This window comes from Phascolarctos cinereus, unplaced genomic scaffold (genome assembly GCF_003287225.1).
Source record: "Phascolarctos cinereus isolate Bilbo 61053 unplaced genomic scaffold, phaCin_HiC Scaffold_4;HRSCAF=312, whole genome shotgun sequence".
In the NCBI taxonomy this organism is placed as follows: Eukaryota; Metazoa; Chordata; class Mammalia; order Diprotodontia; family Phascolarctidae; genus Phascolarctos; species Phascolarctos cinereus.
In genome coordinates, this window is record NW_027555847.1 from 137,599,069 (window position 1) to 137,616,219 (window position 17,151).

The 17,151-nt window shown below is 40.1% G+C and overlaps 1 protein-coding gene across 1 annotated transcript in view; it reads left to right on the top strand.

The window, feature by feature from the left end:
• Positions 1–11,867: 11,867 nt before the first annotated feature.
• NAA60 (N-alpha-acetyltransferase 60, NatF catalytic subunit) overlaps positions 11,868–17,151 on the top strand; it is a 53,233-nt gene continuing 47,949 nt past the window's right edge. Inside the window, exon 1 of the mRNA XM_020995502.2 lies at positions 11,868–12,054. The gene's annotated coding sequence lies outside the window, so the exon portion shown is untranslated. The remainder of the gene's footprint in view (positions 12,055–17,151) is intronic.

Consider the following 17,151-nt stretch of genomic DNA (forward strand, 5'->3'; position numbering starts at 1 on the left):
GGATGGGGCTAGGTTGGGGCTTTGAATGCCAAGCAAAACACTTTGTGTTTGACCCTGGAAGCGAAAGGGAGTGTACTGAGTAGAATGTGTGACATAGTTGGGCCTACCCTTTAGGAAAATCACTGTGAATGGCTGAATGGAAAATGGATTAGAGTGGAGAAGGAGTTGGGGCAGGCAGATCCACCAGCAGGCTATTATGATAATCCAGGTATAAGGTGATGAGGACCAGCACTGGAGTGGTGGCAGGGTCAGATAAAAGAAGGAGGTGTATTGGAGAGATGTTACAAGGGTGAAATCAACAGACTTTGACAAGAGGTTGGATATGGAGGATGGGAGATAGTGAGGAGTCAAGAATAACTCATAGGTTGTGAGCCTGAGGAACTGGGAAAATGGTGTTGCCCTCTACAGTAACAGGGAAGGTAGGAGGGGAAGAGGGTTTAGTGGGTAAGTTCAATTCTGGAAATAGTGACTTTAAGATGTCTAGTGGACATCTAGTTCAGGATGTCTGAAAGGCAGTTGGAGATGCAAGATTGGAAGTCAGCAGAGGAGGTGAGGCAGGATAGGTAGATTTGAGAATCATCAGCATAGAATGGTAATTAAATACATGGGAGCTGATGAGATCACTAAGTGAAGTACTATAGAGGGAGAAGAGAAGAGGACCCAGGACAGAACCTTGTGGGACACTTATGGTTACAGGGCATGACTTGCAAAAGGATTAAGCAAAGGAGACAGAGGAGGATTGGTCAGATAGGTAGGAAGAGAACCAGGAGAGTGGTGTTCCAAAAACCTAGAGAGTATCAAGGAGGAGAGAGTGATCAACAGTGTCAAAGACTGCAGAGGTCAAGGAATGTTAGAAAAATCTGAAATAAAAATCTACTAGAGGAATGAGTGAAGCCTTTATTATGCTTCTTGTGAGAGAAGTGGGCATGTGGGCACTGGTTCAGTGGCAGAATCAACCTTTAAATAGTTAGTAAGATCTATCCCCCACCCACCAGGGCTAGGATTGGTCTAGTTCATCTGAGTTACACTGTTCCTGGACAGCCCATCTCATGTTCATCCATGTTCTATTAATTCCTCCCACTTCATGCATCCCGTATTAAAAATGGTGCCTATCTCCACCCTCAAGGTGTGTCAGTTAATATTTAATAAGCTTATTAAACAAGTCCAGTGGAGAAAAGCCTTTGCCCTGTTGAGGCCCCATCCCTGACCCCTTTGGGTTGCAACTGGTTTAGCCTCCAGGGCTCTTTCTTAAGGAACTAGGTGTTTGCAGAATGTTTGGGGCACTTTCTGATTGGTTGAGACTATCCACAAGATCTTGGAAGTCCTCAGAATCCCCCTGTTCTATTGTGGAAGCCTAACTTCTAATGCTTTCTTACAAGGACAATGAAGATTGAGAAAAGGCCATTGGATTTGACAACTAAGAGATCATTAGTAACTTTGGAGAGAGTGGTTTCAGTAGAATGATAAGATCAGAAACTTGTTACAAAGGGTTAAGAAGAGTGTAGGAGTATGTACAAAAATATTTATAGCAGCTCTTTGTGGTGGCTAAGAATTGGAAATTGAGGGGATGCCCATCAATTGGGGAATGGCTGACCAAGTGGTGGAAAATGAATGTAATGGAGTACTAGTGTGCTATAAAAAATGATGAGGAGGGGGATTTCAGAAAAATCTGGAAACTTACATGAACTGATACTGAGTGAAGTGAACAGAACCAGGAGAACATTGTACACAGTAATGGCAACATTATGTGATGACCAATTTTGATAGACTTAACTCTTCTCAGCAATACGAGGATCCTAGACAATTACAAAAGACTCGTGATGGAAAATGCTATCCACATCCAGAGAAAGAACTATGGAGTCTGAATGCAGACTGAAGTGTACTATTTTCTCTTTTTTTGTTGTTGTTCTTTCTTTCTTGTAGTTTTTCCCTTTTGTTCTGATTCTTCTTTTACAACATGACTAATGTGCAAATATGTTTAATGTGATTGTACATGTATAGCCTATATCAGATTGCATGCCGTCTTGGGGAGGGGAGAAGGGAGGGAGAAAAAAATTTGGAACTCAAAAGCTTATAAAAGTTAATGTTGAAAACTATCTTTACGAGTAATTGGAAAAAGTAAGTGGGGGTGGGGAGAAAGAAGAGAGTGAGAAGAGAGGAAGTGGAAGCACCTGTTGTAACTGGCTTTTTCAAGGAGTTTAGCTACAAAGTGCTTTCTTAATTGTTTCCTATTTCTTATTATTAGCTCTCTTAGTAATTTCTCATTTATCCTATGTATAGATTGTTTCTATATATTTGTTTGTTGTCTCCCCCATTAGATTGTGAGCTCCTTGAAGGCAGGGATTGTCTTTTGCCTCTTTTTATATCCCCAGCACTTAGCACAGTGCCTGGCCTGGGATAGGTGCTTAATGTTGATTGATTGATTGATTACAACTCAAAATCTACAATTCTTTGAAGTATTTTAGCGCTGGGAGCTCAAAATCTTCAGATTAGCAAAAATGAGTAAATTTATTCCTGGAGGGGCTGTGAAAAAAAAAATGGGGCCAGATAATTCACTGCTGATAGAACTCTAAATTGGTACAACCATATATTGGAAAACAATTTGCAATTATGCAAGAAAAAAATAATAATTTGTTCCTATTCTTTGATCCAGGTACTACACCTGTAATACGTCAGAATAAGAAAATACCCACATTATAGCAACTTTATTTGTGAGGGAAAAAAGCAGAAAACAAAGTAAGTGCTTAATAATTGGGGAATGACAGAACAAACAATAGCGTATGAATGCCTGGAATATTACTGTGCCTTAAGGAATGATCATGGGGAAGATAGAAAAATATGGGAAGTGAAGCTGAGGAAGGAAAGCAGAGCCAAATGAACAAAATATACTTCAATGTAAATAAAGATGGCACTAACAGGCAACAAAATCTGGGTCAAACACAATGCAGAATGTTAGTACTATATTTTCAAAGTTCACACATCATTGCATATATACATTCATTTACATATGTAGTGTTAAGAAGCTACCAGAAATGATCTCTCCAAACTATACCAATGTAGATCAGAAAGGCTCTCTCAGCTTTTTACTTTATAAGTTTCCTCAGTTCCTGTGGCCTTCTACTCACCTTGGAATATCCCTCCACCCCTAAGGCCCCCTTCCTCCAAGTTCTTCCAAGAACTTCCAATGTGGGGTGGGAGGTGGCCTGGGCCAACCACCCTTCATTCCTCTCCCAACTTTGCTTGTGACTACCCTGGACCTGCCGGAGTGCTGCTTGCTCAGAGACTTTCTCCCCTTCCCTCCTACTGCTTGCCTTTCTAGCTTCCTTTTATGTGTCTTCTTTCCCTTTTGGAATCTAAGTTTTCTGACAGCAGGATCTTTTCTTTTTCTTTCTTTCTTTCTTTCTTTCTTTCTTTCTTTCTTTCTTTCTTTCTTTCTTTCTTTCTTTCTTTCTTTCTTTCTTTCTTTCTTTCTTTTCTCTCTCTCTCTCTCTCTTTCTTTCTTTCTTTTCTCTCTCTCTCTTTCTTTCTTTCTTTCTTTCTTTCTTTCTTTCTTTCTTTCTTTCTTTCTTTCTTTCTTCTCTTTCTTTCTTTCTTTCTTTCTTTCTTCTCTCTCCCACCCCACCCCCTCTTCTTTCTTTTTTCTTTGCTTGTATTTGTATTCCCAGTGCTTAGCCCAGTGCCTGGGACCTACTAAGTACTTATTTAATGAATGCTTTGTTGAAGTTGTAGTTGTTGTACTACAAAAGAGACTATAAATTCAAGTTACAACCTTTGCGGTACTGACAGTAGAGTTTAAAAGTGGATGCCCTTGTGTCTAGGATTCAAGTGTTTCTTTCTTGGACAGTCATTAGCTGAAGGATTTCTGCACAACGACCCCCAGAGTCCCACCTGCGGGCCTCTGCAGAGGCAATCCGTTTTATATGGGTAGACTCAAGAGTAGGCATCACTGGCTGGTGATCACTGGCTGAACTTTTGATCACTGATCAAAAGCCACTGTAGAGCCGAGTCCTCTTAAGCAAGAAGTGGAAAGAGTCACTGTTGTCTCCTGTCTGGGCTTAACAGACTCTGCTGCTGACAGCACTTGGGAAGATGTAGTCAGGTACAGTACCTAAACTCTGGGTAGTTCTTTTCCCCTAGAACCTGAAAACTATCCTTGTTCTCCTTGGTGAATTAGCCATCAGTTCAACAGCCTTTTTCACTATAAACTCTGGGAAATGTAGGCCTCGGAGTTTCACTCATTCCAGGGAGACTCCCGGCCGTTAGCTTGCGCCAATCACTCAGGGAAAAGGGCGGGGAAAGTGGAAGCTTCCCGGTGAGAAGGATGCCCGGTAGAAGGAGCTGTTCCCTAGCTGGAGGATGCTGCCTCCCTTCAAGCTGGTCTAAACTGGCCACCATCAAGGCCGTTGGTATGATTCACTCAGCTTCTATTAAAAGCCTACTATGTGAATGCACTCTGCTTAGTACTGCAGAAGACAGAAGAATTAGTTATAACAGCAATAGCTAACATTTCTGTTGCCCTTTACGGTTAAAAAGTGCTTTTTCATTGTTGCATTTGAATCTCCTAACAGCCCTCTGAGTACTATTAGTTCCACAAGTACTAGTAATCAAATTTTTACAGGTGAAAAACAGGTTAGAGATCTCATAGGATCAGAGGATCAATCTCAAAGGAGAACTCTGTGTAAAGTAGTGTGTTCCATTTATTGAAAGCGCTAGTCATATATACAGGATAAAAGAGCTGTGACTAGACAGCAGTGACTAGGAGTTGTACTACAAGCCATATCAATAAGTTTGTTAAAGCAGTGAAAAAGGTCATTGTTATCTTATCTTGCATTAATCCTACATTAATGGAAAAGTAACGTCCAGAAAGAGGGAATCGTGTAGTCTCACTGTAAGCTGCTTTACAAATATCTCATTTGGTCCTCACAACAACCCTGGGAGGTAGGTGTCATTATTATCTCCATTTTACAGCTGAGGAAACTGAGGCTGATAGAGGGTATGTGACTGCCCAGGATTATACTAGCTAGTAAAATGTCTGAGGTAAAATTTGAACACAGTTTTTCCTGACTCTAGGATTAGTACTCTATCACTTAGCTGCTTCTAGAAAAGACTTGATGAGGCCAAGATAGCTGTCCTCAATTATTTCACAAGACCACAGAATTGGAGCTGGTAGGGATAGATGTCATCTATCCCTCTCATCTTACAGGTGAGAAAACTCAGGCCCAGGGAGACTAAGTGGCTTGTCCAGTGTTAAGTGGCAGAACCAGAATTCAAACTTAATACATCGACTCCAAATCCAGAGCCTTTTCTACTGTATCATTGAAAAAATAATTATGTTTTTTCTGTTTGTCAAGACTTTCCCTCTTATAATCTGTCCAGTCCCCTCTCTCCCACTTTTTTTTTAAACTTTCTTCAGTCTTTTCACACTCTATTCGCTATTCCTGGAAATACTTTTCTCAGTACCTTCTTTCATCTCAACCTATTGAAATCCTGCCCATCCTTTAATTCCCAGCTTTCCTGATTCTCATAGTGAAAACATGATTTTTCTTTTCTCAGTTCCTGCATATTATTCTACCATCTTCACCTCCACCTCTTAGAAGCTATTATTTTTTCCCTAGTTCAGCCCCGATGCTGCTCCTATATGAGTTTTTTCTTGATTCCCCTGCTGCTTCTGTTCTTCCGCTCCTCAGCCTGGTTAAATGATATTGAGGCACTGGAGGGTATAGATGATATATAAGGGAAATACTAACTGTAAAAATCAGTTGGCACTGAGAAAAACATACTAGAATGGAGCTTTAGCTGATAGCATTAGAAAATCACCTTAACTTCTCAGGGATACCCCTAGGTCCCTGAGGAAAAGATGTAGCATTGCTCTTGGGAAATCAATTCATCACTGTGAGTGGGAGTTGGGATAAGTATACCCCAGAAATTGTAAAGACTACCCTTCAGTTGTGAGTTAGATTAGATAACTTCTGAAATACCTTCATACTTTGAGATTCTGTGATATATCCCCCTTGCCTAGGTCCTTATCACCTCCCACCTTAACTATTGCAACAGTCTCATAACCTGCTAATACAAAAGGCAACATGGTATGGTGGGGAAAATGGTTGACTTGGATTAAAACTAGGTTTCAGTCCTAGTTCTGCTGCTTACATTCTCAGCTCAACATTCAGCCTCCAAAGAGCTTTCAATCTAGGTAGTATGGAAATCTTGTATGAGATTTTGCATTTATGAATTATATGAACTAGAATATGACAAATACATTAGAGCAGACTTTCTTAATTTGTGACCTGTGAACTTAATTTATAAAAATATTTTGATAACTGTATTTCAATATAATTGGTTCCCTTGGTAATTCTATGTATTTTATTTTATGCATTTAAAAACATTATTCTAAGCAGGGGGTCTATAGGCTTCACCAGACTGCTGAAGGGGTCTATGAAATAAAAAAATGTCTAAGAACCACTGCATTACAGGAATATGAAAATTTATACAGGAAATGGCATTTTACACCTAACCAAAAGAATTTTTTTTCCCATCCCTCCTTCAAGAAACATTTAAGAATCAAGGGTTATTTCACTTTTTATTTCACCTTTGTCTTTGTATTCCCAGGACTTAGCACAGTGTTTGGCACATAGTAGGAGTTTAACAAATGCTTATTGATTCCATGAGTATCCTTGTCACATTGAAATTGTTTCTTCTCTCTGCTTCCATAAGACTTGCAGGTAGAAAAAAATGTTTAGTAAATGCTATATGCCAGGCACTGTGCTAATACTGAGGATACAAAAATGAGAAAGCAAGATAGTCCCTGCACTTAAGGAGCTTATATTCTATTGGAGGAAGACGCTGTAAAATGAGAAGTTGGAAAGGGTAGGGACAAAAAGGATATGTATGAGGCAACATGATAGGGAGATGGTTAGGAAATGGTGTGGAGGCCTGGTCTGGGACAAGAAATGAAATGAAAGATCACCTATTAGAACCCAGATTTCCAGGGAGCAGACTCCAAGGTTGTAGTGGAAGAAAGATAAAGATCATGTTTGGAGCCTATAGGTGTGGAAGATGATGCAAAAGCTCTTCTATCAGAGTCCAGCTTCCCAGGACTAGTCTATTGCTGCACTGGAAAGAAGATGAAGATGGTGGCCAGAGTGCCGGCAATATAATATAGAGATGAGAAGTGAGACAACTCTAGAGGGAAAATGAGGATGGTGGCTAGAATACAGAGGGTGACATTGAAAATTCTGTTCCAATTGTTCTGTTAATATGCTCTGGAATTCTTTTATGTTTAGCATTCCTTTTTGTGGAAGAAAAATTACCTGTCCCCATACACTGATTTATAATATACATTCAGTATTTCTATTACTTTCTCCCTTTTGGGGAACTGTTATATTTGTGAGCTATAATCAAATTTGCTAAAATTAAATTTCCCCAGAGAACTGGGAAATGTAAAGAATCAGTGGGTATGAGAAAAGTGAACCCCGCCCCCCAACAGAGGGCCAGTTTCCCTGGGACTGAATCCAGTCCAAATGACATGTCTGGGTACTAGAAAGGGAAGAATAAGTGCCCCAGGCCTGGTGCATCCAGCCGAGTGGCATGAAAGTTAGACCTGTATCATCATCCCCTGTGTTGTTTCACAGGAGTCAATATCATTTCATCACCACCTTCCCAATCGAGAAAACTTGAGAGTAATTTAAAATTTATCACTCTACTTTATTCTGTAAAACTGACTTTCCTGTCACTTTTCCCCTCAATCATCTCCTTAGATATATAGCAAAATCTTCTGTCTTACTCCTGTCTTCCAATATTTCTCAGTTCTAGGTAGTCCTTACTGTTCCTATCAAATTTTTTTTCACATTCATTTTTTGTGCTCCTCACTTTCTTAATACCTTAAAGTAGCTTATCATTTATATTTACCATTTAAGATCAAGATGTACACCCAGCTTGAGAGTATTTCACTAGGATGCTCTAAGTCACTTCCCTCACCTTTTTTCCTATTGCTGTACATAATCTCTTCTTTTTCCCAAATGTACGTAATCATTCCATCCCCACTGTCACACCTTTTCCCAAGCCTCATATTCTTCCTATTACAACTTGATAAGCTTTTCTTCTTACGATTATATATCTTAAAATCCTAGAAAAGATATTTTAATTATCAAATTAATTTTAAATTAATTAAATAACTAAATTATTATAATAAATTAAGTAATTCTTAAATTAATGTTAAAATCTGACATAGTTTAAGAAAAAAAATTTATTAGGTCTTTTGGTAGAGGAAAATAAGCCATAAGGGAAGTGTGGCTCCTTCTCATCCAGGATCTGGAAGGTTGACAACATATAGGATTTAGACAAGGGTACCTACGCACAACCACACATACATAGTTAAGCAAAATTGCCAAGAGGGCGTCTTGAAAGCAAGGTAGATTGAGATAGATATGAGTAACTGTAAACATCCAATAAAAATTAGGTGAGTCCAAAACATCAGGGAACCCAAAACACAAGCTTAGATGAACCCAAAACAAGATCTGGGTGTGGGGGACCCAAAACAAGGATGCTTTGGGTAGAACTAGGATCTGGGAGAACCCAAAATACCTTGTTGCCATCTCCAGCAGTCCTAGACAGTTTCCTGGGGCCTAAATACAGACAACTGTTAATCTCACAGGGCTGGATTTATAGAGTATAATAATTTTTCTGAACAATATAATAAATTGTTTTTCCTATAATTCTTTGGGACATGCAGCTTTCCAAACCAATTTCCAAATAATTTTTGCAAATTATTGGACACCAAGTGCTGAACTTGCAGTTAGGAAGATCTCTGAACTCTGTTTCTGACCCTTACTAGATGTATGACAAGGGAAAATCATTTAACCTCTCTGATCTTCAGTTTCCTCATCAACTAATAGTAAAGAAGTACCCACTTCATAGGGTTTATGTTAGGTTCCAACAGATAATCTAAGTAAAGCAGTTTATAAACCTTAAAGCATCATGTAAATCTAAGTAAATATTATTTGTGCAAAATTTAAATACTTATCCCTGTATTTGTGTATTTAATATTTATCTATTCATCTGCATTACCTTTTTTAACTGGACATAAAATTTAATTAGTAAAGGAGGTTGGGTTTTGTGTTGGGTTTTTTTTTCTTCTCATCTGTATTGACACTGAAAAGGAAGATGGGAATAGAAAGCAGGAAATTCCTAAGTATAAGAAAACATGTGGAACAGCATTTGAAATGTAGAGAGAACCTTGAGTCATCGATAATAGGAGTGCTAAACAAAGACATATGATTTTGTTGCTGTTAGGTATATTTAAGAACCAAGGACAGAAAGTGAAGGTTGATGGTTTGACCTAGCAATTTCATTTCTGTCTCCAGATTAATTTGCATGCCAACTTGGAACATGCCAAGAAGCTTCCTGGGTTTCCTACATGACATAGGAAGCTGTTTGTATAATGGTGAGGAGAACTTTGTAATACCAGCCCCACAAAGCTCCTTGATGGTTTTGTGTGTGGGGGGAGTCATTGAAATGGTTTGAAAGGATCCAGGGTACGTGGACTAAAAGGGTTTGACCTTATATTTCAAGTATGGAAGTGTACCCGATAAGATCTTTTCTTTTAGGAAATATTAAGAATTAGTATTATGACAATATCATGATCTGAAGCCTTTCACCTCACTTGAATGACAAATGTCATCAGTTCTTACTCCTATTCCAAGGAAACAGTGTCATGCTCTTTAGTTCTTGGTTTCATTTTTATCAAACATCTAATTGGTTTGTAGGTTTCTATTTTGAAGAAGTGTGCAGGCCAGCCATGCTAACTCCTTCACTAGAAGCTCTGCTCCTGATTTCACCATATCCATCCTATCAGCCTTCTCATCCTGGAAGGTCCCTTGTACCCAGCAGCCTTTCTTATCTTGGGCAATTCTTCCACCCCTGCAGCCTACTCCTCCTTTGATTGATATAAACTTCAGTGAATGTCACTAAATCCACACTAGGGAGAAACACCATAGTGTAATGAATGTGGGAAAAGTTTTAGCAGCAGCTCAAATTTCATGAAGCATAAAATTTTGCAGAAAAGACATTTTGTAACTGTGGTAAATAGGATAGCCTTGTATTATAACGCAAACATTCTTCAGAATCAGAGAACCTACATGAGAGATGCCATAAATATAATGAGTATGGAAAACACTATTATGACCTCTGTTCTTGTTAATAATTGGAGAATTCAAGCTAGGTAGAAGTTTTGGAACTATATAAAATGCAGGAAAGTTTCCTTAAAGAAGAAACTCTGTACCAAGAAATACCTATTGAAGAGAAAAGCACACAAATGGAAGGTGGGGAAAGCTTCAAATGCACCTCTGGCCTTCCACAACATCAGAGAATCACCAACAAGAAATATGGTGTATGGAAAAATTTTATTTGGAGTTCAGATCTTAATAAACCTCAAATAATCCATTTGAGAGATATGTTTATTAGTAAATATGATTTTATTAAATGAGAGAAAGTCAACCACTGTAAATATATAGTCTATAGGCTTTTGATCTTTCTCATTTCTTGCCTCTGAACCCTTTCTACATGCTGTACTCTCAAAGAGGAAAAGGTGCCCCCAAACCCATCAGCAAAGTCACCTTGCAACAGAACATGGCAGTCTAAGGTAGACTGAAGAGTGGTCAGACAGTGGAGAAAGAATGTCCAGGAAGAGATGGGTGATTTCCAGTATCAGATGTTGTAGAGATCAAGAAGGATAAAGATTGAGAAAAGGGCATCAGTTTTGGCAATTAAGAGATCACTGGTAACTTTGAAAAGAATAGTTTCACGTAGGTGATGACACTGAAAGTCAGATTGCAAAGGGTTGAGAAGCACATGAAAGAAGAGGAAATAGAGGTAGCAAGGGGATTTTCCAGGAATTTGTCTGTGAAAATAATGAGATATAGAATAAGAAATTAGTGCCGTTTAGTGAAATTTAGTTTTACGGATGGAGATGACTTGGGCCTGTTTGTTGCTGTAAGGAAGGCACCAATGGATAGTGAAAAAAATGAAGATTAGAGAGAGAAGGGACAATTGGCAGGGCAACTCATTCTACCCTTGGAGAACTTGGATTCTTAGGAAGTATTTCCTTCATGGAGTGAAAAAAAAAATAACTGATGTGGAGAATTTATGGGAAGACAAGAGGACAGGCAGTTATGGTTGCAGTGGGTATCTTGCAGGGAACTTCCAATCCATGAGAAAGTATACAGTTGAGTGTGCATCTTTATAGTGAGCAGAAATCTACCGGGTCAAGGAGAACAAATGTAATCCGTCTTTTACATCTTTGAAGTAAGTTAGTATAATAAATAATTTTGTAGACTATAAAACTGCTACGAAGATTTGAACTCTTATTACAATTACTGGCCAAAAATACTTAGGCCAAGTAACTGCTTCCCTGGGAGTGAAATGAGAACCTTTCTCATACTTCTTCAGTGTAAGCCTACAATTAACGAGAAATCACTATGCAACAACAGAGCCATCCCACTGCCCCCAAATCTGGAGGAGCTAATGAATTCAAAACACAGTCATCATCGGGACGCAGGGTTTGAACACGCTACGTAAAAAGAGCTTGCCCAATAAGCAAAACAGGGACTGTGCGAAAACTTGAGGCACGCGGGCCATCGGCCCGACTAGGGCAGGAGGGGGCCGGGCTGATCAATTACTAGGCAGCCGCCCAGGCCGCCTCCCCGGCCCGGCCGGTCCAGTGGCCCGCCTCGCGCCCACGTGGCTCCAGCGGGCAGTCAATCTGTCGGCTTCCCTTTCCCACTTCCAAGATGGCGGCGGCGGCAGCGACTCGGGGGGGCGGGATCGGGGCGGGACCGCAGCCACATCACGCGCCTGCCCAGTAGCCTATGGGCTTTGTCCACTGCGCCGACGGGCGCGGGAGGCGGAAGTGTTAATTGCTCGCCGGCTTCATCGGCCGGAGCCCCTGCCGGTTACATAACAACGCCCGCACCGGTGTGGCTGCTTTCCCTGAGACGCTACGTCGCCCCCAGGATGCTCTAGAAGCTCCCCCTTCCCGGCCGCCGGCTCCCCAACAAGGTGAGATCCGCCGAGATGGTGGGGACGGTGGGGGAGGGGGCACGGCATGGGGGGGGAGGGACGGAAGCGGCTGCAGTGGGGGTTGGGATTGGGGTTGGAGGACTGCCTGGGGGAGGCGGCGAGGAGCAAGGGGTCGGGGATGGCTGGAGGGAGGAAGGAAAAGAGGGGGGCTTGGGGAACGTGCGGGGAAGTGGCAGCGGGCTTCTGAGAGTGGCAGGAGGATGGGGAGGCATCTGGGGGGGCCGGGAAGTCCGAGCTGTAAAATGGGGGTGGAGGTTGGGGGCCTGGCTTAAGGGGGAGTCCGGCTGTCACTTGAGAGGGGTGGGGAATCGCCATCCCGGCAGGTCGATAATAACCTTTCACCCCCACACACCTCACAAAGCACTTTGCTTGCCCCTGTTCTGCGCTTATCTTGTGGGATTCATTCGTATTCTAGTTGTTTGTGTGTTAGACCTAAACTCATTCAGAGACAGAAATTGCCCAAATCCAAACTTTGTACTTCCTCTGGTGCCTAGCTCGCTGTTCTGCACACAGTAGGACTTTAGTAAACGCTTGTTGAATTGAACTGATTAAATGGGGGATTATTGGGGGGTGGGGGGGGATAAGGAGAGAAGTCTGTGGAGGTGGGGAGAGGTAATTCTGAGAGCATCGGAGCTCTGGGTTCCAGGCACAAGTTGCATCCGTGGGTCTGAAAAGACTGAGGTGGAAAGCTTGCTACGCAAGCCGAGGGTGAGAGGAAGCTAGGGAGGGTATTTATGTTTCTGCGGAATCCTGAAAGTCGGAGTCTTTTTTGAAGAAAGTAAATTATCTGTTAGAGTGAATTTAGGGGCCACGTTGGCAGCTACCACAAGAATTTAATGCCAGTCCAGAATCTTGTTTTATTGTCATTCTGTTGAATAGAGAATGTACTTCTGTAATTGGGATGGTACAGGAGGAATAGAATACTGTACAAGTAAATTAAAACTTTTTAGTGAAATAAATGAATAGAATTAAGGACCTGATTACTAGAACAGCCTGATCTTTTTGTGTGTGTGTGCAGGTGAGATTATATCATGTTTTTGAAAAGAAAGATCCTTATTAAAACTACGATCTAAGAGCCTGATATTGAAGCAGTAGAATTGTTTGTGAAACTTAAAACTAGATGGGAACTCAAACCCTGTAGATTGTAGTCCTCCTTCTTCTACCTGATTTGGGTCTGTTTCACCAGATAATCTGTAAACATTGCAGAATGAAGTGTTTTCTGGTAATGGACAGACCATGATGAGAGGATGTGAAAAGAACAAGAAAACACTCTCTTTTCCTAGCTGAATATATATTTCTACTTTTTGGAAATAGAATCCCTTAGTCTTCATATCTAATTAAAATTTTTTTTATTGATGCCTTTTATTTTTACATAATAGTGATTTCTTTAACTACTCACCTTTCCCCACCCCTTTCAGATTGAACTTTTCCCTGTAACAAAACAATTATGCAAAAGTATCCTTAAGCAAGATTTGTCAGCCTATTAACTTGTTTTACTCCTTTCCCCTCCCTTAATGTTTCTTTATTCTCTCAGACTTTTGTTTTAGCTACTCAGTTTGTCTTCTTTTTAGTGATCTTTTAAATTAACGTTGTTATAGTTATTTTGTATGTTGTTCTGTTTCTGGCTAATTTTGAGATTTGCTGGAAGGGCTTGCCTGATTCCTAGAATTCTAGGTACTTACTGATGAAAGTTGTTCACTTTTGTCAGCCCACATAAAAGATCTCAAGGAGGCATGTGGTAGAAGGCAATAGAGGGCTGAAATCAAAGTGTCATGGAAAAATATTAGGAGTCATATCACCGTTCTAGGTCTGGTACTAATGGAATGTTTGATGTTACGCAAACATTTTATCTCTGTGAACCTGAGTTTCCTCACCTGAAAAATAAAGGGCTTGAACTAGACCAGGGGTGCGGCCTCGAGGTTCGAGGCTGCAGGCTCCCCACTCCTGAAGTAGACTATTTGGAGGGATCTGTTTTCAGGTGTAGATTTTCCTTGTCTTTGAGAAGATGAGAACTTTCTTCCACTATAAACATGAAAATGAGCTGTCATATAGACTTGTTTCCTCTGCCAAGTTCTTAGGCAGTATTATTTTATGAATTTCTTGTTCTCTTGGTTTATACCAGATTTAATAGAGTAGGTTCATTCAGTATAATGGTATTTAATCTGATATTTGCAAAGAGAAACTGGAATGCCTGATGATATTGCAAATTTAAAATGTATCTATTAAGAAGGGTTCATTTATTCCAAGTGGTGTAGACATAAAGTCTCTCTGCTTTGATTCTTAACAGACTGGGCAGAAAAACAAATGTGACTGCTAAGACTCAGCCTGTAGAAATAGCACAGCTAATGGGACATTGTTTCTAATAGAGGCATGTGAGTACTGGAAGTGTTGAGGCTTTTGAATGGCATTGATCCAAAAGGAATTTGAAAGGAAACAGTACATAAAGGAAAAATAAAAATGTTTAAATCATATTGAATCACTTTGAGAATACAGAGCCAACAATAATAACTGACATTTTGTGGTACTTTACATGTATTAAATGTTTACCCATATAGCTGGTTAGTGGTAGAGCCTGGACTGAAGCTTAAGTCTTCTGACTTCAAGTCTAAAAACTGTAGTGTACGCCTTTGAGGTCATTCAGTAAATCCATTAAAGCCCATTATGGGATTATGGAAGCTAATTGCAATTCTAATTATTAGAAGCCATGAAACTGATATATCAACTCCCCTTTCTATAGACCTTTACAGAGGATTTCTTTCTAATCGCTATGTGAGGTAACTATTCTGAACATCATAACACTAATTTTTATAAATGAAGAAATTAAATCTCAGAGTGACTAAGTGAATTGCCTCAGAGTTAGTAAGTGTCAGAGCTGGCACTCAAACCGGCGCTTCTGATTCAGAATCCAAGGCATTTCCCACTACCAGCCTCTGTCTGTTCTATCAAATGAGGGATATTAAATTCAATAGTCTTTCCAGATGAACAGATTTGTCCCCAATAAAACAGGATTCAAAGCTGGAAGGAAATTTAATACATCTGTTCTAACCCTCTTCATTTTACAAATGTAAAAATTGAGGCACAGAGGGGTTAAGGGACTTGCTCAAGGTTATTACAGATAGTAAGCAGCAGAGCTAGGATTTGAACTGAGGTCCTCTGACTTCAAATCTTTTTCTCTTCTCTTTTTCTCTTTTGTCTTTTTTCTTTTTTTTTTTGCTTAGGCAATTGGGATTAAATGACTTGCCCAGGGTCACACAGCTAGTTAAGTGTTAAGTGTCAAGTGTCTAAGGCCGGTTTGAACTCAGGTCCTCCTGACTCCAAGGCTAGAGCTCTATCCACTGCGCCACCTAGCTTAGCCTCTCTGCCTGACTTCAAGTCTAATACTTTGCTCACTGCATTATTCTGCCAAAAAGTTACTCATTTCTCTTACTCTGTTTCCCATATATTGGTTGTACCCAGCTTTAGAATTTTGTATGAGCTGGAGTAAAAGCAAAGAAAATTATGTTCTCTAAGAAAAGTAGTCCAAATGGTCCCCTAATTTATTGACCTTGGAATGTCTCAACAGGGGTCTCAGACATAAAGACATAGCCCCTACCAAGGGCTGCCCTGCCCAGCATCATTTTTCAATAACATCGTTACTATATGATGACTAAATCCAGCTGCCTTGAAATTTTGCAATAACATGATTTAGTCAGTTTCCAAGATGCAAGCCAGATGTTTAGTGACAGTTTGAGTGAGTGCTTGAGCCTCAGTCTAAGAGTTCCTATATATCGTTTACTGTTGTCTCCATTGTTGTCGTGAAACCAGCTGCCCTCCAATGTTGTTTTGACCAAACAGCATGTTTTTATGAAGCCAATTGAACACAGTTTGCCTTTAAACCTTTATAGACAGGTATCAAGGTCAGAGTAAGATCTAGTTTTACTGTCTCCCCTACATCGTTACAATTCTGAGGCCAACGGTTTACATCTTAGACATTGGGAGAGATACACAGTGCTCTGCAAATAGCGAGTGCTTAATAAAGGATTATTGAGTATATCTCCAGAATTTGTCTATTTTTTTAAAAACCTGATTACAGATTTTTGGTCTGTACCAGTTGTAACTTGACATAAATTTGGCACAGTGTTTATTTTAGACACACTCCCACACAGAAGATAGTAAATAGCTGTTCATGGTGACATCTTTGGCTATAATATATAAAAGCTGCTTAGCAACAGTATGTTTATGACTGACTAGATGTGAAAAATTCTCGTGTGTAGTGAGAATTTACTATGGGAAAATATAGTTATACTTAAATGAGGATTTGACTAGACTGCAAAGCATTGTGCTGTTCCTGCTGAGTGCCTAGTTTTATCTGTAGTAGTGATATCAATGTTACTGCATCTTTATGTGTCTCAGGATAAATCTGTGCATGTAATAGTGAAAGCAGTTTATGTGACATTGACCCCCAACATTTCTCATACAATTTGGTGATGACATGTGTCTACTTCCCAATCCATTTTTCTATCACTGCTACCTGTGTGCAAAGGGTAATATGGAATCAATAGTTATTATCTTCACATTAGGATAATTTTGCCTTGGATTTTGGAGTGCTAAGTCACAGAGCAGGTTATTCGGCTTTTAGGAGACAGAACGTGGAGCAGAGTTTGGAAGGAGGAAAACCACATGGTTGGGGAAGAGTAAAAGAAAGCTCCAAGTAGTGGCTGAGAACTTGGGGTGATAGCATCCAAAAGGTATATAAGTGGTGGTAAATAAGTTTCTCAAGTATTAGAGTGCGTGAGCAGGAGTGTGGTATGTCACTAAAAGGCAGGGAAGGTAATGGCAGGGATTAGTGGGGAGCCATGAAGGTTTTTGAGCATATTAGAGCTGAAGAGAACCTCAAGTATCAACTAGTCCAATCCTCTCATGTTCCAGGTGAGAGAGCAGAGACCCAGAGAAGTCATTTGTTTGTGGTCACATAGCTTGGAAATAACAGGACTGGTGTAGAGCTCAGTTGTTGTGACTCGATAAGTTGGGTCTTCTTTTCAGTAAGCCACTCTTCCTCCCAGTGAAACAGTCATAGTGGTAGTGATATAGTAACAA